We start from the raw sequence: 26851 nt of genomic DNA on the forward strand, positions 1-26851 counted from the left end.
ATAGCCTATAAATGACCTTCTAATTTTAGATCTAGTATTCTATGTCTTTAGCCTCATTGGTGAATTATATACCTAATTTTGCTACAAGTAATTCGACCCTTTGGATTTATGATACTCTGTACAAAATAACTGTCTTCTTAGATGTTCCTCATATCAGAATTTCATCTGCCACCTCTGTCTTTTCATAGTTTATTTTCTATATCCAGAATGTTCTCATTCTTCTCTCTAGCTCCATTTTAATCTCAACTCAAGTGCCATCTTCTACCTGATCTTTCTTGATTACTCTTAATTATCAGTGCTTTTCTGACTTGAAATTACTTTGCATTTACTTTACTTGTATTTTATATTTCTTTATCTGTATATATGCTGTGTGTTTGTGTTCCCTCAAAGAATCTAAGTACCCCGAGGGCAGAGGTTGTTCAGTTTTTGTCTTTGTGCCCTTAGAAACTGAAAGGCAGCACATGGCATAGTGGATAAAGAACTGGAGTGAGGTCAGAAGGATGAAGGATCAAGTTACACCACTGCTAATCTCTGACACAAAGTGGTTCTCTGAAGCTGAGCAAGTCACTTAACCTCTTAGCATCCCCAGGTGACATTCTAGGATCATAATATGATGTGAAGCTACTGATTTACATTGGTAAAAAGAGTCTTGTTATGCCAATTAAATCATAAACTCCGTTTCTCCTCTCAGTACCTGGCACTTAGTAGGCACTGAATAAATAGCTGTTAATTGAATTGAATGACATTAATTACTTTAGATTTACAAGGATTTATTTTATTCTAGGCCTACTCTATGCAAGGCACTGGAGTAGTTAATTCGAAGACAAAGAAAAAAACAGAACAGTCTCTGTCCTCAAGCCGGTTAACTGAGCTTATCTTACTAGAATGAGTAAAACATTTTTTTTCAAAAATATGATCATTTTGGACTATTACAACTTTTGAAGAAAGAGTTATTATGTCCATTTTATAGATGAAGATAAATGACTTGTCCATAATAAACAGGTATTAAATGTTATAGGCACAACATGCACCCAGATCTTTCTTGTTCAGGCTATCCATACTCTAACCATATGCAACTCCAAAACTAGGAAGATAGACATGCACATGGTAAGGACTAGCATATTCTAGGGGTGTATTCCCACTAGCTTTTTTCTCTCGGGGAAAGCACTATCTGTATCTATGATTAGGAGCCTAATTTTCTTTCCAAGTTTGTAGGTTACAAGAAGTCTCTCTGTAGACTTGCTGCAAGTGGTAATTTTCCCACCATTCCCCTCCCACAGGTCTTAAAGCCATGTTTTCAGATGCATAGATAGCTATAAACATCAGACAGCTAAACATAAAATGATGCTCTTTGGCATGGGAACAAAGCCAAAGAAAATTAAATTCACAAAAAGAACTGGCTGATATTAAAAGGCAGTTCTTGTGGACAACAATATGAAAGAAAGATAATTCTTGATATAGTCTCAACACCTTCTCCTACTTTCTCCAGCTCTGTCTCAGCAAAATGCAACAAAGACATGAGTCACGAGGGTCATTACTACCTGTGTCAGCTGAAAATTTGATTAAGCTGGCCTCCTTGGCTTATCAGGAAAGTGCCGTGTTTTTGTTCTAAGAACTTAATTTTTCTTCCCCTCATTTTTTTGTTCCATTTGCAGATTCAATTTGCATTTTAATTTCCCCCCGGTTTATCAAAGTCCAGCCAGTGACATGAGCTGTTGTTTCTGTTCAGGCTGAATGCACCCCAGTGAGGATCAGCTCTGGATGGAAAGTCAGGTTACTGTCAAAGAGCATATCTCCTCCACCTTTAGTAAGTACTGGGAAGTGACGTCTGAAAGAAACAAGGTTCACCCCCTGTGACCTGCATGTAATTAATTAGCAGTACTTAGTGTAATAAAGGCAGTTTTGAACAAAGTGAAACTATCAATCCAAAAGGTCTAAGGATGCTCTTTGGCCAGCTCATGCCAAAAGGGGTTTCCTGTTATGGGAGGATTGTTTGCTTTGAGTGAATAAAAAGTAGAAGAAATACTACAAAATTTCCTAGGACAACCAAAGTTGCCATTTAGAGAAGATAAAATGAGAGTTTAAAGTAAAAAAAAAAAAAAAATGACTTCTCCCCACTCCCAAAAGTGGCCTGTGAATTAAGAATAACTTTATAGACAGATGCCAAGGTAAAGATTGTCTGGAAGTATTTCCAAGAAGCTGATTGATTCTAGATTCATACTAGGACTGGTGGCAGAACTAAGAAAGTTTCCTCTTACCCATAATTAAAAATTCTTAGGAATGTATTTCAAAAGGAAAAATAAACAGCAGTGGTAACAGCAACAACAGTCACAATAATAATAACTATTTTTAGTCTAACTATACATTTTAACCTATTAACAAAATAAATGTGAGCTCTTTGCTCAGTTTCCAATGAGGGAATATAGTATTAAAGGGAACTGAGTCATGTTAAAATTGATATCCTCATTGTAATAAAAAGAAAACTAAAGGAAATTTTGATGTAGAAGAATGCTATATAGTTCTACTTGGGGAAAAAAAGCAAGATTTGTTTTATCATGTATCCAAAAGCAGCAAGAAAAATCATTTTATGGGACACAGTCATCTTGACTTGAAATAATATAAGTATTTACCAAAAAAAGACTACCATGAATAAAATTCTAAGTTACACTCAAACAACTCTGGCAAATGATATGAAGTCATAAAAACCTGATGAAAAACTCAGTAAGATCCCAAATGATCTGAAATATTCTTTCAAACATTGTGATTTCAGCTCATATGGCATGGACAACAAAAAGTATTTTGGAAAACATTGCAGGAGTAAGGAACAAATCAGATGCTTCTACACAGTAATCTAAACACTATATATTATGAACACTTTCTTCAAAAAGAGGAAACATTGAACATGATAAACCCTATATATATAATAAAATGTATTCTATATAGTTTTGGAACCACCAGTTCATCTAATTGGAAGAGCACAAACTAAAAGTCAAAACCAAACTAAAAATGCAATAATTAGAAGAAGATATGGTGTATAAATAAACTTTAGATGAGTCTAAATTGATAAACATGTCAAAGAACACAATCAGCAAAAGTCAATTGCCAGGACTGATGACCATAGAAATTTTTTCAACCAATAGTTGAACTTTTGGCCAAATTAAGAGATATAGTGGTCAAGGACAACATTAGTTCAGATCAATAGATAGAAACAGACCACTAAATCAAACATAAAGACTCCTGCAGACCTGAGATATAACAGAGAGTAGCAATTTCAGTAAAGTCTAGACCAGACTACACAAAGACTAGACTAACTATACAAAAAAATAGATAAATGCTCTAGCCAAATAAATTTTAAGGATGTTGGGATACTGATTCTCAAAATATCTGAAAAAAGACAAAATATCAAATCATGTGAAAAAAAATACAAATAGTCTTTATTTAAAAAAAAAGATAATTAAGAAAACCTTAATAATTAGTAAATCCCATGTGTAGTATCTATTCTACACCCACTTTGAAGCCATGTTTTAGAAATATTAGAAGAGAACTGGAAGAGTTTTTCAAATGGTATTCTATAGAAAATCATATTGTTCACAATAATGAACTAAATACAATACCCTATGTGTTTTGATTAAATAAAAATAAATTTAATTAATTAGAACAAAATATGGCCTTAAAGACTTTTCTAATGTAATGTCTCCCATGCATATGCTAAAATAATAAAAATAACTATAAATATTTAACATTAGATGCAATTTTATTTTATGACCTTCTTATTATAATTACCAAGTGAGGCATAAAAGAGAGGGAAGATGCATTTGCTAAAGTTGTTTATTATAATGATGAAACATCTTAATACACATTGTATTTAGGACCTTATGCAGATCTTTTAATGGCTCCAATCCTCTCCTGGAAAAAAAAAGGACCAGCATGTATCACATCACTTTTTTCCTATAAGGTTTTATTTTGATGCCTTTTGCAGATATAACTGGTCCTGTTTTCTCAAAGACTAAGCCAAAGTAACAAATAATCTGGAGTGTTCTACTATCAAAAACCATTAGGCTTGGTGATGAATTAATTGGCCATGAAAACCAAAAAAGAAAGCAAATATAAAAGATGCAGAAAGCCTATGCAGAAATTTTGCTTTCTGTATTGATATTTGCAGTAGTAGGGTAGCAGAAAATGAGGCAGAGAGTGTTTAAAGTAGACTTTTAAATCATCAGTAAACATTTCCTTACTTTATGGCACTCGTTTTTACAATAAACATATTGTCATCTGAATTACATCAATATAGACTTTCTCAATATAAACACACAAGACAAAAGACAGAAAGGTGATGTATGAGTAAGTTCTTCTTGGAAAGGCAAATTAAGAAATTGACAGAGTTGAATTTATTATGAGTCCAGAAGCCACTAGGAAAAATGTCTGTTTCAGAAGTAAAAATTTTCTTTGGAATGTTGAATCAAAATGTTGGCATGAATGCCAAAAGAAATCATTTCCAGGGATAGTTAATTATTTCATATTGTAATCTTCATAAGCATTTGCATAAAAGACCACCATGAAAATAATGTATTTGGCAGCATCCAATGCAGAAGATGATAGAGAAATGGTGATGAGAATTTTAGAAATTAAAACAAATTAAATTAATGTTTATTTGGATTCTTGATAACTTTGGTGTCAAGAAGACCATTAATAATGATGGAAAAAATGTATTTGAAAATACCATTGAGTGCTACAGAATTTGAGAAACCAAAAATTTGTGAACTGCCTAGAAGCTACAACCTCTTCTTCTCAAATATTTTCTTTAAGAAAATTGATTAGAAAATCCTAGCCATCGTATCACAGAAAAAAAATGAGTGATTACATTTCAACAACTAAAGTGGAAGTTGTTTCTGAATCAGATGTCTTTCTATAATCAATATAACTTCTTAGATCAATATAAAAATTAAAAAAAATAAGATAAATAATAAAATAGGAAAGTCATATGGTGTGCAAGCAAAACAATTTTAGCTTCTCCTATTTAAATTGTTATTTTTGCTGACAAATAATAAATAGTGGAAGGAAAAATATCAATACCAGTGTCACATATGGCATTAAAAATGGAAATCAATCATCATAATATGGAGACCCAAAGAGCCTAAAAAATTATCCTAACTAGTAAGACTTAAATCTATTTAACAAGAAGGATATAATGGCCATTATTTTAATAAAATTATTTGTAAAGTCTTATGCATAAGAATGATAGAAGAACATATTCTAGATTGTTTCATAAAAGAGCAAGAGACACTCAGGAAAAACAGCCTAAGAAACCATAGCAGGATTCCAAATGAGGCAATGTTTTTTGTGGACCTTAATGGTGACAGGAGGAGAACAAACAGATGAAAGATGTAAATTATTAGCAAAATGACTTCTGATAAAACTGTTTTAGCATCAAATAATAAAAATGGCATATTTTGGTTTTAACAACATTATTATGGATGTTTTTACAAAAATAACAATTCACAGTTCTAGACTGTCTCAAGGTTTTTAAAGTATATTTGAAAAAAGAAAACAACTACTCTATATCATAACTAATACCAGTATCTCCATTTTATAGATTAAGAATAAGGCTCAGAGAGGTTGATACCAACTGCATTTTAATAATTTCGTGTCATCATTTATTCAAATAATATTTCATTTCTAAGATTACTAGACTATGTCATTGACCTTTATACCTCATTAATTTTTATTTCTCTATTTTCCCCTTTAGGAATGCTGGAAGAAGACAGAGATTTACATACTATAATATTTCATGAGGTTTCTTTCTTTCTTTTTTTTTTTTTTGTACCAGTTATATACTGTGATTGTGAGCTAAAATAAACTTTGGTTGTGTCAAACTACTTAGCTGAGGTGTCCATTCTCTCTGGTAAAACCTAGAATATTCACAAATTGCAATATCAATAGAAAAATAAGTGTTTTTAAATTTTATTTATCCTCTATATATAATTACTATTCAGTGGTTTTTTTTAAAGAAATGGAGCATGTTTTCAAAGTTCCATTTTTGCCATAAATGAGTATTCTTTAAAGAAATTCTATTATATTGCATAAAATGTATTCTTCAAATTGTTTTAAATGCTTCACCCTAATGAATTTTTCATTCATCATTCCTTGATGAAATTTTTTCACTCAATATACTGATAAACATTTACATGGTAATCTGTTTTTTAAAAAATTTGTGATTTTTAACCATTTGTATAAACCTAAATGTCATCTTCTACTTTTCTGGTAAATTACATGTACCAACTTAATGTAATGGTAACGAACTGTTTCAAACATGCCCCTTGAGATAATGTCCAAAAGAGTTGTATGGGAAGAGGTGGAGGAAAAAAGCAATATTTGCAGCCAATTGCTGTGGTTAATTTAAAAAGGAATTTTTCATACATATTGCCTAGAACTAAGAATGTTTCTATATAATTCTCACATCTTAGCTACACTATACAGGGAGATTCCTGTAGTTTTGAGAGTTGAGCTAAATAACTTGTGAGGTCCATCTTTACTATGATTCCATGAAGAGGAAAAAAACACATTTTTTTTTTCAAATACAAAAGATATCTTTTGCTTTGATTTTTTTTAATAATTTGATTGTGATAGTAGATTATAGGGTCATGAAGGGTTAAAACCTATCTTGTTATTATATAGTCAAGAAATGAGTAACTATGTTGATAGAACACTCACCTTGGCATCAGGACAAAATGGGTCCAAATCCCAACTCTGACACATATTGGCTATGTGTTTCCTTGGGCAATTTAATTAATGCTTCAGTTGTATGAGACACTAAGTAATTCTCCAAGTTATTATAGGATATTTTCCATCTACATTGATAGACAGAGTTCTGTTGTGTACACCAAAGATTCCAGGTCTGGGCCAATAAGAACAAAAACAAAAAACATTTTCTTTTTCTCTATGGAGGATTGCATTATAATGTATGTTAACTCATAAAATCCACAGTTGAGGAGGTATTTGTTTTCTTTTATTTCTTTTTTCCCTCCTTCTGAACTATTTTATTTTCCTATCTAGTTCCAGAGAGTGTTTACAAGTCTTTAAATTTATTCATTCCACAATTGGGTACATTTTATAAAAAGAAAAACTCAGAAAAAATGTCTGTAAACATTATATAACTTGTGCTAGAGTCATTTATGTCCATAATATCTGGTCTTCATTTCACCATGTATCTATAAACAGTGCAAAAATAATTGATATACTATCTTTTTATAAAGCAGGAAGTCTAGTTCAAAAGTTAAGGAAATAAATAGAAGCTATTCATCTATAGAAATTAGCATTCCTGATCATCTTTAAAAAACAAACAAATAAACATATCTTTGTGCAATCTCAGAATTGACCCATAACTAGAAAAAAATAGTATTCATTAAAGACTTTTTAAAAAATGTAAGATTATCAATTTTATAAAATTTTGAGTTTAAAGAGAACCAATTAAATATTAGCAATATTTGTGTTTCTCTTGCAGAATAGCTAATTGTAACATCTATCAAATTAAATGTTTATTATAACCGAGACTTATAATTATTAGATCTCTAGAAGAAAAAGGTAGTCTTGGCTATCTTTTTCAGATACACTGTATAGGTTGTATGAGTATACTATGCAATAAGATTTGAAGTCAAACCATCCCAATTCCAGATAATTTGGATCTGGCACAAAAACAGCTACCAGTCTCAATTACCCACCAAAGGGAAATTTCTAGATCACTCATATAGCTGTAGCTATAACATTATCATGTTTTCCCTGACTATTTCTCCTATCATTATTAATTCAAATCTTCCTGAGGAAAAGATCTACTTGCCCACTATTCACAGCAAGAGCAATAATCCTTCTTTTACATTCTAAACTATAGTTATGTGTTACCTTTATAGTAATAGGTGGTAAATTGACTTATATAATAACTTTACATGGGTATTCCTTTTCAAAATCTGCTAGATTTCTGGATTCTTTTATGTCAACAGTAGATTTCAATTCTTCATGACCCCATTTGGAATTTTCTTGACAGAAATATTGGATTTTAAGGTAAATAGGGTTAGGTGACTTTCCCAGGATCATATAATTACTAAGTGTCTGAAACTGGATCTGAACTCAGGATTTGACAACACTTACCCACATTTCTACCTAGCTTCCCTTTATACTTCACACTCTGTTTTTATTATCCTCCATACAGATTGTTGTCTTTCTCCTTGTCATGAAAGTCTGGGGGGAAATATTAGCTTGGAAGCCTAAGTAAATCTAATAGTTTCAAGCTTTTAATAACTCATAAATAATAGTATTCAGTCACTGAGAGAAAGGAAGTGAATCTGGATATCAATATACCTAATGTATAGATGAGGACATATGTATAATCAATCAGATCTAAATTCTGAATTCCAATAACCGGTTTTTGCTAATCTTTGCTCATCTTCCCATTTTCTCTGCCATTTCACTTACCTCAATGTTTGTTAAGTAGCTCAACATTTCCATTTTGCTAATGTTAATCCTAATTCATTAAGGCAGATATTTGTTGACTTGTTTGCTGACTAGCCAAATACTAGTGGAGAAGCATAGGCTAACTCAAATGTGTGGTTTCTAACATCAGAGTGCATAATGGACAAACTTTGCCAGAAGAAGACATCAGACCTAGTCCTTTTGCAGTTTTTTGTTTTTGTTTTTGTTTTTGTTTTTAATATATCATCATTTGGGAAAATCATTTCCTACAATGAATCTTCTAACCTTATGGTTTTGAGCCACAATAAGAGAGAAATAGAACTGCTCATCTTAAAAGAAGTCTCTTCCAAAGTTTGACTGTCAATTGCAGATCCCTGACTAACAGACTAAACTGGAAATCCTTGAAAGTGGAAAGTTACTTTTATAAAACAAAATCTTGTCTATCTAGAAAATGATAAATTGAGGTGATTAACTACCTGCATTCCATTTCCAACAAAAAGAGCATCAAGGACAATCTGCTCATTCTCCTACTCTTATTACAATATTTCTGTCCTGCACTTTGAAAGAATCATAGGTAGCATCTTCCATATATCTCATCACTACTGTATATAACCTAAAAATAAATAAGGGATCATTTCTTTCTTTTTCTTTTTTTAGGGTAAGTTAAATTTGAACTTTATTTTTATTTTAAACAAACAATTTATCAGTGTTATGGAATCATTTCAAAGAGCTATTAATCAGGAAAAATATGGATTTCAGTCAACAAACATTTAGTAAGCAAGTCTCACATGGAAGATACTATGATAGGAATTGTTGATCCAAAGGGAGGGAAATAATTTCTTACTCTCAAGAAGCTTAAATTTCTAATTTACACAAGAACATATTTTCAGATTTAGAATGAATTTCAGTGGCAATAAAAATATCACCTACCACCAGCTTTGCACCAAAACCTAAGTGCCAATGGTATGTTATGTCTAACTTGTATCTGCAACCTCTTAGGTGCTATTAGAATGTGAGTTCCTTGAGAATAGTGCCTGTCATACTGTTTTGTTTGTTTTCTCATTGCACAGTGCTTTTTACACAGAAAGTGTTTATTAAATGGTTTTTAAATTATCCATTTATTTATTTATTGATCTAATTCAATTCATATCTGACTAAGAGATTGTTGTGTTTTTTTTTTGTTTGTTTTGTTTTTGTTTTTGTTTTTTGTTTTTTGTTTTCTTTTTTTAAATATATAATATGATGGTTCTGTCTGGGAGAAGGTAGGTTTCTCGAGGAGGTTTTCTGAAGGCAGCCTTAGTTGCAGTTGAAAGTAATAATCACATCAAAACACAGCCAGGTGATAAAAGTTCAGATCTTTTATTGCCTCCAATATAGCCCGGTTAGCTTAGAGGCCTATCTCTCTGCTTAGTTCCAAGAGCTCCCTCTGAATGTCTCCAAATCCAAAGGTTTGTCCTTCAGCCCAGCCAGCACAAAAGTGAATCTGTCTTGCCTCTGAGAGAGGGCTTCTGGCTCTCAATCTCCCAGAGAGCTCTGTGTCTGTCCCAGGGAGCTCCTCTCCAATCTAATTCAGCTGAACTCCCTTGATTGGGCTTATATATGACTCTTCTGAGAGAATGGGATTATGGGTTTTCTCCCAGAGTGCTCTGTGGCCCTAAGAGCTTCAGGGGAGGTGTGACTTCACAAAGTTACAAAGTTTACTTTGTGAATCTCCCATACTTGTGAACTCCAATGAGTAAGTAAATACTTCTTGCTTATAGGAGCTCTCTAAAGGTGTGAAAACAAGCATTGTATCAATTAGTTCTACTTAGTACCTTGTTTCAGGTTCTGGCCCAAAACATCTCCTTGTAGGATTACATCAATGATACTGAACCATGCTAAATTAGATAATTATTGTCTCTATCAACTCTAATGACTTAATGATTTGTAAAGATTCCAACAAGAGGTTATCCTCCACATACTTGATAAGGGACTATTCAAAAGGAAGTCACTATCTTTTGTAATAATAGATTATAAGAGGCAAATGTGAAGAAAGAGAGCTGTTTGGGCTTGAGGGACAGTCTGCTCAAAGGAAGGAGGTAACAGACAGAATATTGAGTTTAAGGGTCAATCAATAGGGCATTTTGGCTAGAACTGAGCATGTAAAAGAATTATTTGAAATGTCTTGAAAAATAGGCTGAGTCCAGGTGGTGAAAGGTTTAGAATGTCAGTAAATAGTTTGTACTTTATTTTATTTGCAATAAGGGATATTTCTGAGCTGGGGAGTAACATGATTAGACTAGTCCTGTTTTAGGAATATTAACTCAAAAGGTATATGTGCAATGAGCAAGGAAGAAGAAATTAGCAAAGTCATCTTTAATAGTTTATATGAAAGAACATAAGAGCCTGAAGTAGGAGAATGGTTATATGAATGGAGAGAAACAGATGTGCAAAATAGTGTGTATAAAGAACTGAAAAGATTTGTCAACAGATTAGATTTGGCCTGTCTATAAGAAGTAAGAGTTAAGGATGACTGAGTTTGTGAATCTAAAAATCAGGAAGAATAATGGTGTGCCCAACAGGAAAGGGGATATTTGGAGGAGGAGGAACATTTCTTTCAGGATGTAAAGGGGTCCTTTCCAAAAGGAGACCCATCAACAGTTCATTAGCATCTGAATTTAAGATAAGGATGAGATATCCAGGTGGAGTTTTCTAGCAGCCATTTGAGTGTTAGATTCATTTAAAACTAGTTTTAGTTTAGAACTAGTTTAGAATTTGATCAATAGTTCTAGAAGTCTTCTGAATTGATGGACATTGATTAGATTACAAAGGAGAAGAATGTAGCTAGATGTCCTTAGGGGATAGTCATAATTCATGAATAGGGATGGATCACTAAATCACCAAAGGATACTGAAAAGGAGTCATTAAATGAGGAGCAGGAGAGGGTAGTGACATGAACAGTTCCAGCATTCTTCATCCTTATACCTTCTACAATGCTTGCATACTCTTCTAAGTATTATAGAAGCTTATTTCACCATTCCTCCCTTTTTTCCTTTTCTAGTGTTTTTGAAAACATTCTATCCATGCAAAAGAACATTCTAATTATAATTTTTATTCCAATAAATTTCAGCCATATCAATATTATATCTTTTGTTAGCATCTCTAGCTCTCCTTGCATCCCCTAATTCTCATTCTTGATACATATGTGAATAGATATGGAAGGTCATGAGAATTATTATGTTTTTTTCTTTTCTATTCATTTAATCCAAGTCTTTCATCTGCTTCTCTATATAAGATTAGATATTCATGTCCCATTATAGTACATGCCACAGATTAAAGACTGATCTCCAATTAATATTTTTAAGGAAAGAGAGAAAAATCAGTACTGGTTGTTTGAGTTCCTTCAAAGAAGGCTCATAATCTTCTGAAAACTCCATTTTTCATCTGCTCAGTTTGACTATGATTCCAAGGAACAACCAACCATCATCCTAATTATAGTTTCTTCCCCCCAAATGCCTAACTATTTTGATGTGTGTCTGTCTGTCTGTGTGAGAATGATCTTTCCCTATTTTATTGTAAGCTCTGAGGCAAGAACTTCTCTTTCTTATTTTTATGACAGCACTTAGCACAGTGCCTGGTACTTAGAAGGTATTTAATAAATGTTTACTGAATTATCAAACTATTTGAGGTTTATTGCCTGTGTTAAAGCTATTATACATGGCAGAACATTTCCTGTGTCTTGGGGTGAAAGGAGAAGGCAGTTCAATATGCTAAAAGTCCAATTAAAACATAAGAAATTTCCATCACTAGAGGCAGCTAGGTGGTGCAGTAGATAAAGCATCAGTCTTGAAGTCAGGAGGACCTGAATTCAAATCTGACCTCAAGATATTTAACACTTCCTAGGTGTGTGATCCTGGGCAAGTCACTTGAGTGAAAATTGCTTCATCAAAAAAAAAAAAAAAAATCCATCATTGTCATCATCATTATCAACATTATTATATTGTTATCATTAGCAAAATCTCACATTTATATAGTGTTCATGACATCCTTTTGCATTCATTCTTTAATTCAACTCTCTCAAAAACTATGTGAAACAAGTTATCTCCTAATGAAATCTACAGCTAATTTCAATGTAGTAAATCCCAAATCAGAAGGGACCTAATAGTGTAACTATAACGCTATACTAGTATCTTTGATACTGATGGTGCTCCAGCAAAACATCGGCATCAGAGACACTTATGAGAAATACAAAAATCTGAATAAACATAATATTTCACAATACATTTTCTCAAGGAGAAGTAAAATCATGTGCATATTTGGCAATGTGGTCCTGAGAAGATGAACTAGGATTCTGACAGCGCTTAGTAGCCCTTCCTCATTCCTGTAATCTACCTATAGAAGAAAGTACTAGAAAGGCTTCAGATTTGCTACTTTTACTTTCCTGCGCTTTTTTTTTTTTTTTTTGAATGAAATCAGTCAGGGTATTGAATTGTTTAGAATATGCTTTCATTGTCCCTAGTGGGTCATTCCTCTATCCAGCTGCTGAAATTGCCTACCATCAACTGGAGCCAAGCAAAAACTTTCCCACCTACACTAGCCTTTATGCTCCAAGTAAAGGCAAAATGTCCCCAATACTTCAGGTTACCATTGGACTGTCAATGACATCCTGGGGAGCTGGAGACTAGACTTTCACAGTGGAAACATATTGGCATCAGCAGTTCTAGGAGAAAGAACACCAGGCCCTCAGCTTGCATTGTTACAGAGAAAGCTTGCAATAGACAAAAATTGCCTTTGACTGCTTTGTTTTAAAAATTATATTCAAATATAATGCTTAAGCCTGAAGCATTCTGCTAATGATCTGAAATTTTAAACAGCTGGGGTTTTTCCAAGCTCTACAGTTTGGCTTTGAAGGCAACTATTAAGCTTTCCGAATTTTCATAAATAGTAAATAGATTTAGTCATAAATACCCAGTAATATGTGCTTTGTCCCCATTATTTGGAGGCAAGTTGCAATTTCTGATTAAACATGATAAATCATTATACACAATCCATTGTATGGAAATAAAATTCACTAAGAAGTGCCTTTTCTGTACTGATGAAGGGATATTAAAGACATCAAAACTAAAACATCTGTCACATATTGCTAGAAAGATAGGACACTGAGAAATGCATTATGTCATTTTAAGGACATCCAACAGCTGGTGTGAATGTAAGTAGGATATCACAAAAAAAAAAAAAAGAAAGAAAGAAAGAAAGAAAAAGAAAACTACAGATCATAGGTTTAGGTGCAAAGCTTGCATCAAATAAGTGACATTTTTCCCCTTTCATAAATGGAAGAAGAAAACAAAATAAAAGCTTGCTTCATATCTACCACAGATGTTAAGAGAACAGAATGCATCTGGCAGAAAGTTCAATCAATAAAATCTCATGGGCATATCTGAAATGAAAACTTTTTTCCCCCTTCCCCATAGGGAAAGAAAGCGTGAAATTGTTTAGACTGCTTAGGAGTTGTTGGTATTTAGGAAGGTGAGACTGACACAAGATTTTGATCTATGAATGCGATTATGCAATAGTGGGGGAAGGATTTTATTTTACATTAAGTTTTGCATCCACTGGCTTGATGCCCATTAAACTACTGCCTACAAAATAGCCTGACTTTGAAAATAATTTTCTCTTATAAGCATTTTCTTTACCAATTATTCAATCCTACTTTATTGTCAGGGGGCTGGCCTCAAATGAGTTTATGTGTGGAAGGCACATTTAGTTCTCCTTATTGGAAATGATCCCTTCTGATTTCAGTGAGAATTGGTGGCTCCATGTGATTTTTTTTTCTTTCTCTCCAAGGGAAAGAAAACAACAACAAAACTTTAAAGTTAATAATTAATAACTGTTCTGCTCTCCCTCCCAATAGAGAATCAGGTGTTTTTCATAGTTTCTTTCTATATTTTTTAAAATTGAAATGCTTCAGATCATGGAAGAATAAGACTGATACTTCAGTAGTTTGCATTGTTGTAGTAATTATTTGACTAATTATATAAGACAGATTAGCTAATTAGTATCATTTTGTTGATTGTTCAATAATTTTTTCATTTGAATCTGATTCTGTGACCTCATTTGTTGTTTTCTTGGCAAAGATACTCGAGTGGTTTGCTATTGCCTTTTTCCAGTTTACAGATAAGGAAACTGAGGCAGTCAGGGTTAAATGACTTTCCCAAGGACACACAGTATGTATCTAGAAGATGAGTCTCTGACTCAAAGTCTAACACCCTATATACTGTGTCAACTAATTGGCAGTTGAGACTGTAGGATCAGATATTTTAGAAACTGCAAATTATAATTTTTCTTTTCAGATTACAAAGCACATTTCTTTTCAAATATCACTATGAGAACAAAACAAAACAAACTTCCAAACCATGAAAATGTCTTTCCCAGTTCTAACACTAAGATCTTAAATTTTCAATCTAATATTAATCCAACATTAATTTTACCAGCTTTGCCATGTGATACAATATATAATCAAACTAGTTTAATACATCCTTGACTAAATAAACAATTTTCTTAATTAATTAAATTAAATTAAATTAAAAGATTGAGATTCTATCCAAGAACTGTTTGAGAGCCATCCGTCTATGAGAAGTGATATTGAGATGTTTTAAAATAAATCAACTAAAGAATACAACATCATGCCACAGTAGAAAGAATCTGGTCTTAATCCCCTATACTTTGAGTCTTGGATCTGATATTTAATAGCATACTCTAACCTGTGTGATTGGTCAGATTGGCAGATTTCTCTGGCCCTCAGTTTCCTAGCCCATAAATTGGGGGAGTATAATAGAATGATCTTTAGGTTCCCTTACAGTTGGCTCAATGTTCATGACTGCTGATTAAATATGGTAGATTCACAAGATTTAGCCACATCTACATTAAAGTGTATGAAGGCTTAAACTATGATATTCTGGAGGATATAAATTACCTACCCAGAAAAACTGAAAAGAATTTTTCAGAGGAAAAATGGATATTCAATAAAATAGATTAATTTCAAAGCATTCTTGATAGAAGGCCTGAGTTGAATAGAAGATTTGGTTTCTAAAAGTAAGGCTCAAAAAGATAAATAGGAAAGGGAAATCATAAGGGACTTAATAAGATTAAACTTTATATTCATACACAAAAAAGTGATACTTGTAACCAAAAACTTTCTCATTATTCAGGCAATAGGAGTTTATATAGACAAAGGGGACAAATGTGAATTAAATATAAAAGAAGATATCTAAAAAATAAAATTAAGGAGTGATAAAGAAGAATAAACTGGGAGAAAGAGAAAGGCATTGGTAAAACGGGATAAATAATATTACATAAAAGAGGCAATAAAAAGTTTTTATTGTGGAAGTGAAGATGAGGGAGAAAGGGAGTGAGAGAAACTTACTCTCGTCAGAATTGCTCAAAGACAGGTTGCAACTATCTTCAAAGGGTTATGAAACTGTGCATACCCTTTGACCCAGTGATATCACTGCTAGATCTATATCCCAAAGACATCCAAGAAAGGGAGGGGGAAAGCTATTTGTAAAACAATAGTTATAGTAGCTATTTTTGTGGAGGTTAAGATTTGGACATCAAAAGGATGCCCATCAACTGGGGAATGACTAAACAAGATGTGTTATATGATCGCAATAGAATACTGTTGTTCTATAAGAAATGACAACCAGGATGATTTCAGAAAAAAACTGGAAAGACTTATATGAACTGATAAATAGAGAAACAAATAGAACTAGAAGAATGTTTTACATAATAATAACCAAATTGTTTGATGAAGAATTGTGAAAGACTTAGATATTCTCAGAAATACAAAGGTCTAAGACAATCCCAAAGGACTAATGATGAAGCATATTTACTATCTGCCTCTAGAGGAAGAACTGATATTGTTTGAATACAAGCTAAAGCGTGCTATTTTTCCCTTTCTTTTTTAAAAATTATTTTAATCTTCTCATACAAAATGACTAACATGAAAATGTTTTACATAATTACTCATGTATGATCTATACCTGAATACTTATTACTTCAGGGGGGAGAAGGTAAGGAGGGATAGAATTTGGAATTCAAAATTTTAAATAAATATGTTAAAAGTAAAAGGAGAAGGAGAAGATGATCACCCTTTATGATTTATATTCTAACTCTTGTTGCCCTTTTACAAGTAGAGTGGAATAAACACAGTCACTGAACTGATGGGTTACCCAAGACTTTTCCTAAGCATTCTTCACTTCTTTGTCTATATCAGCATTTTTTAATCTGATGTCCAAGAATTTTTTTTTCCAACATCTTGATAACAAACTATTATGCATCAACAAAGTGTCCAGGGATAGATTTCAGAGAGTTTATGATCGTTTTCAATGTAAGTTCATAATTATGTTTGAATATAATTGATTTCTTTCATAATTTTGACTTTTATGATATGCATTAAAAACTTTCTCCCTGTAAAGAGGTTCCTAACTATATCATCTGATTATCAAAGAGGTCCCAGACACAGAATATGTTGAGACTGTCCTCAATGATGCTTCTTTGTGATCTTCTTATGTCCCATAGATCCATGTCTGATCTAAATGCAGAAGTTGACCAAGGAGATGGGTCCTGTCATTTCTTATTCTACTTTGGTAAAATTCTAATTGTTAGAAAGTCACCAGACATTTTGTTAAGTGTGAGCTCTTCTCTCTCCACCTCAGAGTTATCCCAATTTCCCTGCCTCCTTTATTTTACCTCCCCAACCTGAAGCCATATTCCCTGCAGAATTGAAAAACAAATCTTCAGAGAAATACATACATATATCTATTCTATGCATGAATTTTAAAGTGCTTTGTACATGCTGAGAGTAGTTTTAAATGACCAGGAATGTGAAATTGAGTTGAAATTAACATGTAGTCATACCTAGAATATAATTATGCCGCAGCATTTCTTTTTATCTAATGAGGCAGAATAGATAAGTAAAGATAAAATTGAAATGATGTCAACTCTGAACATTTTATATCATTCACCTACTCTCCCTCTCTCCCTCCTTTTTTCTCTTTCTTTCTCTCCCTCTTTTCCCTACCTTTTCCCTCTTGGTCTCCATTTTCCTATCTTCTTTTTTTTAATCTTTTTTATGTTCACTGTCCTTTTTTCTCCATCTCTTTCTTTCCTTCTCTCTTTTGCTTTCTTTTATTCTTTTGTGCTCTACTTTTTTCAAAAAATATATTTTTCTTACCAAAAGACTATTCAGGCCTTTTATACATCTGACAAAGAAACATTAGACAAAGCTATAGTAAGTCAGTACATTTCATATTTATATGACTACCGACATGTTTTCCTATTCAAATAAAATTGAGCTGCTGTTACCATAGTGACTGTGCCTTCTCACAATAATTATGCTTATATTGCAATAATTAAGAACCTTATAGTGAGTTCGAGTATCAATGGATATGATCCACATTCTCCTTGAGATAATTATGGCAAAGACAGGGTGAAAAAGGTATTTGAGGAGACACTAACATTTGACAAAGTTTCTAATTCACATGTGAGGAGGGTGAAGGAATCAATCAAGTTAGATGCTTTGTATTGATAGCAAAAGATAACAATTATTAAAGGTAGCTAGATGTTATAGTGGATAGAATGGTGAGACAGACAAGATCACAATTCAAATTCTATTTCAGAAACTTACTAGCTATATAACTCTGGGCAGGATACATAACCTCTATCTGCTTCAATTTCTTAATTTATAAAATGACAATAATATCACCTACCTCACAAGGTTATTGTGAGGATAAAATAAACCTGAACAGCATTTTATAAACCTTAAAGTGTTAACACTTATTTATTATTACATGTTTTAGCAAAGAGTATTAGACTTGAGTCAGAAAGACCTGAATTGAAATCTGATACTTAGCAGTCATTTAACCATAGCAAGGCACTTACTTTTATTTTTCCTGTGGGTTAATAACAAGTCAGTCAATATGTAATTATTTATTTAACACTTAGCATTTGCCAGACATTGTACTGAGCCTGGCAATGCAAACTGAAAGATACAGAGTCCCCTACAGTCAAGGAACCAACATTATATTGGAGGTGGGGGGGGGGGAATCATTGTTGTTATTTAGTCAGTTTCAGTTATGTCTGATTCTTTGTGATCCTATTTGGGATTTTCTTGACAAAGATTCTAGATTAATTTGCCATTTCCTTCTTCATCTCATTTTACAGTTGAGGAAACTGAGGCAAACAGGGTAAGTGACTTGCCTTTGGCCACATGAATATTAAGTGTCTAAGGCCATATTTGAATTCAGAAAAATGAATCTTCTTTACTCCAGGCAAGGCACTCTATTAATTATACCACCTAGTTGTCCACAGTCGGGGAGATGAACATAAAGGGAAATTGAAAGGGGATTGAGGAAGAAAAACAGAGAAAGAGAAGAATGGTAGAGAAAGCCCTGAGTAATCCCTGGAGGAATGAGACATGGATGGCCTTAGACACCTGCCTTATACAGAGGTTCTGGGAGAAAGAATTCAATCAGAAAGAGAGACCAGCCCAAGCAGAGGATAATAATATCTGTTGGACATATCCCACAGAATTGATATGAGACTCAAATGGGATAATGGAAAGTGCTTCACAAACCATAAATAGCTAAGAAAGACTTAATTATTATTATTAACACAAAATTCCCAAGCTTCCTTTCTCTTTTCTACTGGTGCTCGTCTCCTTATAAAATAACTATTTAGGAAGACCAATCCTTCTAAACTTTGAGTTATTTTTCCTTGTCATCTTTTATAAAAGTGTGATTCCTTGGAGAAGCTTTTCCTACTCATGTAATACCTCTAACATTTTCTGGGTTTTTTTTTCAAAATTTATAGAATTTTTCAAAATTTATCCAATGAAAGCTATTTATATAGTTTCCACATTTAGAGATGTTAACGTATTCATCATCATTATCATTGTCATCATCTTCTTCTTCTTCTTTTCTCCTCCTCTTTCTCTTCTACATCTAATTTTCTTCTTTGGAGAACTCTTATAGAAAATATATAGACAATTAATTGACTGGTTTGTGAATACTTGTATTATGATCATGGCCACTAGTACCTTGAAATAATCTATAAAAGCCCAGTGATGTGATAAAATAGTGACAACTTCCATAGAGTTTCTAGACATTGAACCAATTGTTGCTGATGCTAAACAAATCCCAAGAAATCTGTTCTGCTTATTTTCCTTTTGAGAAGTTACCTGTCCAGATATAAAAGATCATAAGACTAAGAGGAAGAGACAGTATTTGTGTTTGTACACCTGTATAACCTTGGTAAGTTAATTCTCATCTTTGACCCTCTGTTTCCTCATCTATGGTACAATAGGGTTGGATTAGATAGCTTCTAAAAGTCTCTGACTTTATATCCATCAGAAAAAAAAATTCTCTGAACCTCTGTGTTTCTTCTCCAGGGAACCTGTCCTCAGTTTTAGCAAGATTTCTTTGTTGTTTTTTTCTCACATGAAAATGTGTTTATACTTGAAACAAAATGTCCTGAGATTGAGAGTCTCATCAGTCTCTCTCTCTCTTTCTCTCTCTCTCTATTTCCTTCCCTCGTTCCCTCCCTCCCCTCTCTCTCACACACACACTCATACACACACACACACACACACACACGATCTATCCATCCATTTATCTATTTTCTATCCATCATGTCACATTATAGTTTTATATGACATAGGGAATGCATGTATGATTTCATTGATAAAAGGGACTCTTAGAAGAGAAACTGCTTCTGACAATGCAGGTTAGAAACTTTTATTAATGCTTAGTATTAGAAAATTGCTGAGTTTGTTAAAATACTGTTACTTGCCCCCCAGGTCACAATCAGTATATGTTGGAGGAGAAATATACACCCCTGTATTCCTAACTCTAAGATAAATATTGCATTACTATGTAGCACTGTCTCTCATATATCTATATCTAAGCATATATGTGCATGTAATTTGTATTTCTATACCCAGTTTTCTTTTTAATGTATCCATTTTTAAATAAATTATATTTTTTAATATAAATCAAAAATGCCATTCTAATAGTACTCTTCATTAATTGGGCAAAAGGGCATATTCAAGCTCCTAGAATGATTTTTGTTCTAAAGACACATGGGGACAATTTTCTCTGCCATCAGTGAGGAAGAAGGCATTGTGCAGGGTCCAACCCTGTCACTCATAAATACGCAATAGCTGTAGATTGCCAGACATTTTAAATCATTATCTATAATTTTGGGGTACCTTACTTTTCCTTGTCACTCATGTTGCCAGGATCTCACCAGCATGTAAGAGTAAAAACCAGAAAATCAATTTGTATCTAGGCCTCAGCCTCTGAAACTGAGGTTGTTTTTCCAGATACTGTTATCTGAAAAATTCTGTCAAACTGACTTGAAACTGGATGGACATTTATTGGGGGAAATTTAGGACTTTAACCCTGACTTTTGCATTCTGCTCAGTTGGATAGGACCAATGATTCTTGCTTGATTTAGTTCCATTTCAAGAGGATATCAAATATAGAGCAGTTCAGATTCTGGAATTCAAAAATTTTGGTCATCCGTTATATGTTGCAAAGAAATAGATAAAAGCTGAAGAGAAAGTTGAATCATAGATTGAGGCTGAAGATCATGCAGTCTACTGCAATCTACATTCTCTTCCCCCTTCCCCCAACCTCATTTTACAGAAGAGGAAAATGAGGTTCTAAAAGATTCAATGATCTGCCCAAAATCACGAAGATAGCAACTGCCAGCCCTAGGGATCAAACTGAAATAGTTGATTCCAAATCCAGTACTCCACAGTGCTTGCCTGGCAACTAGTCTACTTCTATAAAATGTCAGCTTTGCAATTCAATTTCTCAAATGTTTTTATTTGTGAATCAAAGTTTTATACTCCTTTAGGGTAGAATGTATTATTTCTCTTCATGTCTCCTTCCACCCCCATAAAATATGGGTTAGTCCTAAAAAAGGCAGATAAACAACATTGTCTATATCCATGGAAGAAAAGTCCTAGTATCATCACCCACTAATTTCCATTGTCTTGACATACTATAATATTGTACATTTATTCTGATTATTGCTACCCACTTAATTAATCATGAAGAATATTAAAATTAATATAAAATTATACTTCTATGAGTAAAAAAAATGTATATGTGTGTGTGCATCTGTGTATTCTTACCCTTTAATATGCTGATGATAATCTAATAGTAGAGGTAAAAAAAAATAATTACACAAATTATTGAAAGTCAATTATATAAATATTCATAGTCAATAATATTTAATATGTAAGAGAGGTACAGTGGAGAGACATGAGAAATAGGCTAGAAATGATCATTTCTACTTAGACTCGAATTTTATACTGGACTCAATCCTGGACAGAGGCTTTCAGGGAAGATATAGACTTCAATAAGTAAAGAGGTGGAAGGAATATGACTGAAAACAGTCATGTAGATTGTATGGAGCAATACCTACAAGCCAGAAAAGACAGTGAGAGATTAGGGAAAAGCCAATAGTTCAGTTCATCTAGAAAAGGGCTCCTTAATTTTTTTTCCACTTGGACCCCTTTTTACCTGAGAATTTTGTATGTGACTTTGGGTATATAGGTATAAAAATAGTTTTGCAAATCAAATATTTACTGATAATAACTCAAAATTTCATAATCTCCACTTTCAGTTATAAGATTCCACATGGGATTACAATTCACAGTTGTAGAATCTATCCAGAAGATAGATAGAATGTTTGGAGGGAAATCATATGAAATGAATCTGGAAGGTATTTCCATGCTTCCCTCATTTGTTTGTTCTTGAAGAAACCATAACATTAGGAAGGTGTCCTGACTTGGAATAAATTGGTTTTAATGAAGGAGACTGTATGTGAAGTCACCAAGTCTCATTCTCTCTTGCAGAGCCATCTGGATCTAGTGATCATATATAGATCAGTATGAGGTCCTTGTGGCTTCAAGGTTCCAAGGACAGAGGTCCACAAACTCCTCTGAGTATCAAGAGTTATTTTACCTTTAGTTTTTTTTTTTTTCCTCAACCAACTGGCACTAATGAAACAGTTAATATCATAGGCAAGGAAAGAGATATTTTAATCTTTAATCAATATATTCATTTTCAAATGAGTTGGAAACCCCCACAAAAGGGAGGCACTAAATGTTTTTGAAAATTTTTAGCAATTTCATGTACAATCATTTTGTATTGCGCTAGGTTATGGAAATGCTGGTTTTATTCCATAAATATGTGTTAATATAACATAAAAAGGAGGGGGGGAGAAAAAAGAGTGACTGCTGTGACTAGATCTGAATATTAGGAAATCACTTTCACTGGGGTATAAAAAAATAGACTGGAGAAGGGCTGAGAGGGACCTGTTAAGAAGATGCAATAACTCAGGAAAGAGATAATAAGAGATTGATCAAAGGTGGTAGCTAGATAAGGGGAGGTGAGGTGAGTACTAAAAGAGAAAAAGGAAAATCAATAAGGCTTTCATTTCATTAACTGGAATAGAAGAATGTGAGGGAAGAAAGGAATATCAAAAGTGAATTGAAGATCTCAACCCTGGGTGACTAAATGGAAATAGATTAAGTTAGAAGGGAAGGTGATGAGTTCAGTTTTGAAAAAAGTGATTTCAAGATGCTAATGAGAAAGATCAGTGGAGAGTTCTAACAGGTAGTTAGAAATGTACAATTTTAGTGTCCATGAAAGAGAGATTGGAGAAATTGGAGATAGTCATTTGGGAGACATAGAGGAAGAGGTCATGTGATGTGGTAAAATTCCGACCTTGGAATAAGTTAAGATAAACTGAAATTTCACCGCTGATATTATTCAGGCAACAATAAAATAGTTTCTTGGTCTCTTTGATCTTAAAGTAATTCCTTAAGACTCAAAGTTGTAGATAGTCTATAATTTTAAAAGGGAATAGGAATTCCTGTGGGCAACTGAGTAGCACAATAAATAGAGTATAGGGCCTGGAGTCAGGATGACTCATCTTCCTAAGTTGAAGTCAGACCTTGGGCACTTACTAGCTGTGTGACCCTGTTTGCCTCAGTTTCCTCATCTGTAAAATGAGTTGGAGAAGGATACGCAAACCTCTCCAATATCTTTGCCAAAAATCCCAATGGACTCATACGGCGTCAGACATGACTGAAGAACAACAAGAAACCCCTCTATAAAAAAAGCCTAACAAAGTAAAACAAACAAACAAAACCAATGTACTAGATGTATTTATTGCCTCAGAGAGTTGAGAAATGAAGTCATAAAAAATAGATAAAAATTTCAGAACAAGAAAGCCATTTATTATATGAAGGTTAATCTATTTGAGAAGTAATATAATAGAGTGAACAGTTATCTGGCCTTTGAGTCAGAAAGACAAGTTCAAGTTATAACTCTGACAGTGTATATGATCATGCAGTCACTTTTCTGTACTTCACTCAGTTCTCTGTGACTTTAAGTTGCAGATGTGGTCTGACTTGCATTGGTAGAGGAGTTTCCACACTAAGATATGTTGGGGAAGTCAAATTATGTGCATTGAGTTTCCTATTACTTTCTTTATAATCTTTTTTATTTTTTATTTTCAAAACATGCCTATAGTTTTCAACATTCGCCCTTATAAAATCTTGTGTTCCCAATTTTTTTCAAATAACAACAAAAAAAATGAAACTACTATGTTGTGACCCATACTCAGTCCCCACAATCCTCTCTCTGGATGTAGGTGGCTCTCTTCAACTCAAGACCACTGAATCACCTCATTGTTGAAAAGTGCCACATCCATCAGAATTGATCATCACATAATTTTGCTGTTGCTGTGTACAATGTTCTTTTAATTCTATTCACTTCACTTAGCATCAGTTCATGTAAGTCTCTCCAGGCCTTTCTGAAAACATTCTGTGGATTGTTTCTTATAGAACAATAATATTCCATAACATTCATATAGCATAACTTATTCAGCCTTGCTTCAACTATTGGGCATCTACTCAGTTTCCAATTTCTTGCCACAACAGAAAGGGATGTTACAAACAGTTTTGTACATATAAGTCTCTTTCCATTCTTTATGATCTCTTTGGGATAAAGGCCCAGTAGAGATACTGCTGTATCTGGAAACTAAGTGGATGCCTATCAGTTGGAGAATGGCTGAATAAGCTATGGTATATTAATGTTATGGTTGTTCTATAAGAAACGATCAGTAGGATGGTTTTAGAAAGGGTATGCACAATTCAATAGCCTGTTGGGCATAGTTCCATATTGCTTTCTAGAATGGTTGGATCAGTTCACAATTTCATTAAAAATGTATTAGTGTCCCAGTTTTCCCAAATGCCCTCCAACATTCATCATTATCTTTTCCTGTCATCTTAGCTAATTTGAGAAGTGTGTAGTAGCACCTCAAAATTGTCTTAATTTGCATTTCTCTAATTAATAGTGATTTATAGCATTTTTCATATGATTAGAAATGGTTTTAATTTATTCATCTGAAAATTGTCTGTTCATATCCTTTGATTATCAATTGAAAAATGGTTTGTATTATTATATATTTGAGTCAATTTTCTATATATTTTAAAAATGAAGCCTTTATCAGAACTTTTGAATGTAATTTTGTTTTCCTAGTTTATTGCTTCCCTTTGAATCTTATCTGCATTGATTTTGTTTGTGCAAAGACTTTTTAACTTAATATAATCAAAATTATCCATTTTGCCTTCCATAATGTACTCTAGTTCTTCACAGATCCTATGTTCTTCTAATTTGCTTATAATATTACTCTTTATGTCTAAATCATGAATTCATTTCAACTTTATCTTGTTATAGGGTATTAGATGTCAGTCAGTGCCTATTTTCTGCCACATTAATTTCCAGTTATCTCAGCAGTTTTTTTGGTGAAATAGTGAGTTCTTATTCCAGAAACTGGGGTCTTTGGGTTTATCAAACACTAGATTACTATAGTTATGACATTTGTGTCTTGTGAACCTAATCTAACCACTGATTGACTACTCTGTTTCTTAGCCAGGACCAAACGGTTTTGATGATTGCTACTTTATAATATAGTTTTAGGTCTGGTACAGCGAGGTCACCTTTATTTGCAACAAACAAACAAACAAACAAACAAACAACTTTTCATTAAAATCGGCTGCATTCACACTGACGATACCATAATATCTAATATCTAACATGCTTTTATGGAAAGATTAGAACTCATTCTCCCTTCCAAACTTCTGTTGCTGACTTCTCTGTTTCCATTAATTGTACCAGCAAACACTAAGAAATACAGACTGACATATCAAATTCTCTTCTTTTATAATATAAATAAATGATGGTTCTCTGGGAGCAGGTTTCTTGGGGAGGTTTTTTGGAGGTAGCCTTCATTTCAATTAAAAGAAATAATTACTCCAAATGCAGCCAGGTGTTAAAAGTTCAGATCTTTTATTGCTTCCTCCAAAATAGCCCAGTTAGTTTTTTGTTTTTCTTTTTTTTTTTTTTTTTTTTTTTTTTTTTGTTTTTGTTTTTGTTTTTTTTTAGAGGCCTAACTTTCTGCTTGGTTCCAAGAGCTCTTGCACTTGTCCTTTGCCTTTGCTTTCTTCAGCCTCCAGCCAGCACAAAGGTGGAAGATGGAATGAATCTGTCTTGCCTCTGAGAGAGGGCTTCTATCTGAACTGACTTGACTGGCTCATTGAAGCTCTATTTATGCTCCTTCTCCCAAAGTGGGATTGTGGGATCCGAGAGTAGGATTATGGGTTTCCTACCAGAGTGCTCTCTGGCCCTAAGAGCTTCTTGCTTATATGAGCTCTCTAAAGGTGTGAACACAAGCATTGTTTCTATCACTTCTACTTAGCACCTTGTTTCAAGTTCTGGCCCATAACATCTCCTCATAGGATCAGATCAATCATACTGACTCATGCTAAATTAAATAATTATTGTCTATCAACTCTAAAAACTTAACACTTTGTAAAGATTCCAACAAAATTCCTTTTTGAAATTCCCTTCTCTTGCCCCTCCTTGCAACTTCTGCACCTACTGAATTAAAAATCTTATTGACTCTACCTTTTTTGCTTTATATCCTTCTTTACTCTCTTCATCTTTGAATACCTACTACTACCCTAGTCAAACACCTCATTATTTCTTGCCAAAGGTATTGCTATATTCCCTTAACAGGAAAAGAGCATTAAATTCAGAGTAAGGGAACTTCACTCAAATCCTGGCTTTTCCACTTATTCCTTGTGAAAACTCAAACAAGTCACACCTTATCTCTGAGACTAAATTTCTTGATTTCTTAAATGAGTGGGCTGGATTAGATTCTTTGCAGCTTTAAATCTTTGATCCTTAAATGCTTGTTTCTTCAGTTGAGATACTTGTACTGCCTCCCCTTTTTGTTCTTATGGACAAGAAGAGAGATTTAGAAAACA

The 26851-nt window shown here is 33.3% G+C and overlaps 1 protein-coding gene across 4 annotated transcripts in view; it reads left to right on the forward strand.

Moving 5' to 3' along the window:
* GRM7 (glutamate metabotropic receptor 7) overlaps positions 1-26851 on the forward strand; it is a 1037525-nt gene that overhangs the window by 977866 nt on the left and 32808 nt on the right. Inside the window, exons 13-14 of one of the 4 annotated variants that reach the window (XR_007951116.1) lie at positions 1656-1807; positions 5747-5876. The exons of 2 other annotated variants lie outside the window; for them this stretch is intronic. The gene's annotated coding sequence lies outside the window, so the exon portion shown is untranslated. Of the gene's footprint in view, positions 1-1655; positions 1808-5746; positions 5877-26851 lie in introns of those variants that run through there. One more of the 4 variants, XR_007951117.1, reaches the window with a different exon arrangement.

This window comes from Antechinus flavipes, chromosome 1 (assembly GCF_016432865.1).
Source record: "Antechinus flavipes isolate AdamAnt ecotype Samford, QLD, Australia chromosome 1, AdamAnt_v2, whole genome shotgun sequence".
Taxonomy (NCBI): Eukaryota; Metazoa; Chordata; class Mammalia; order Dasyuromorphia; family Dasyuridae; genus Antechinus; species Antechinus flavipes.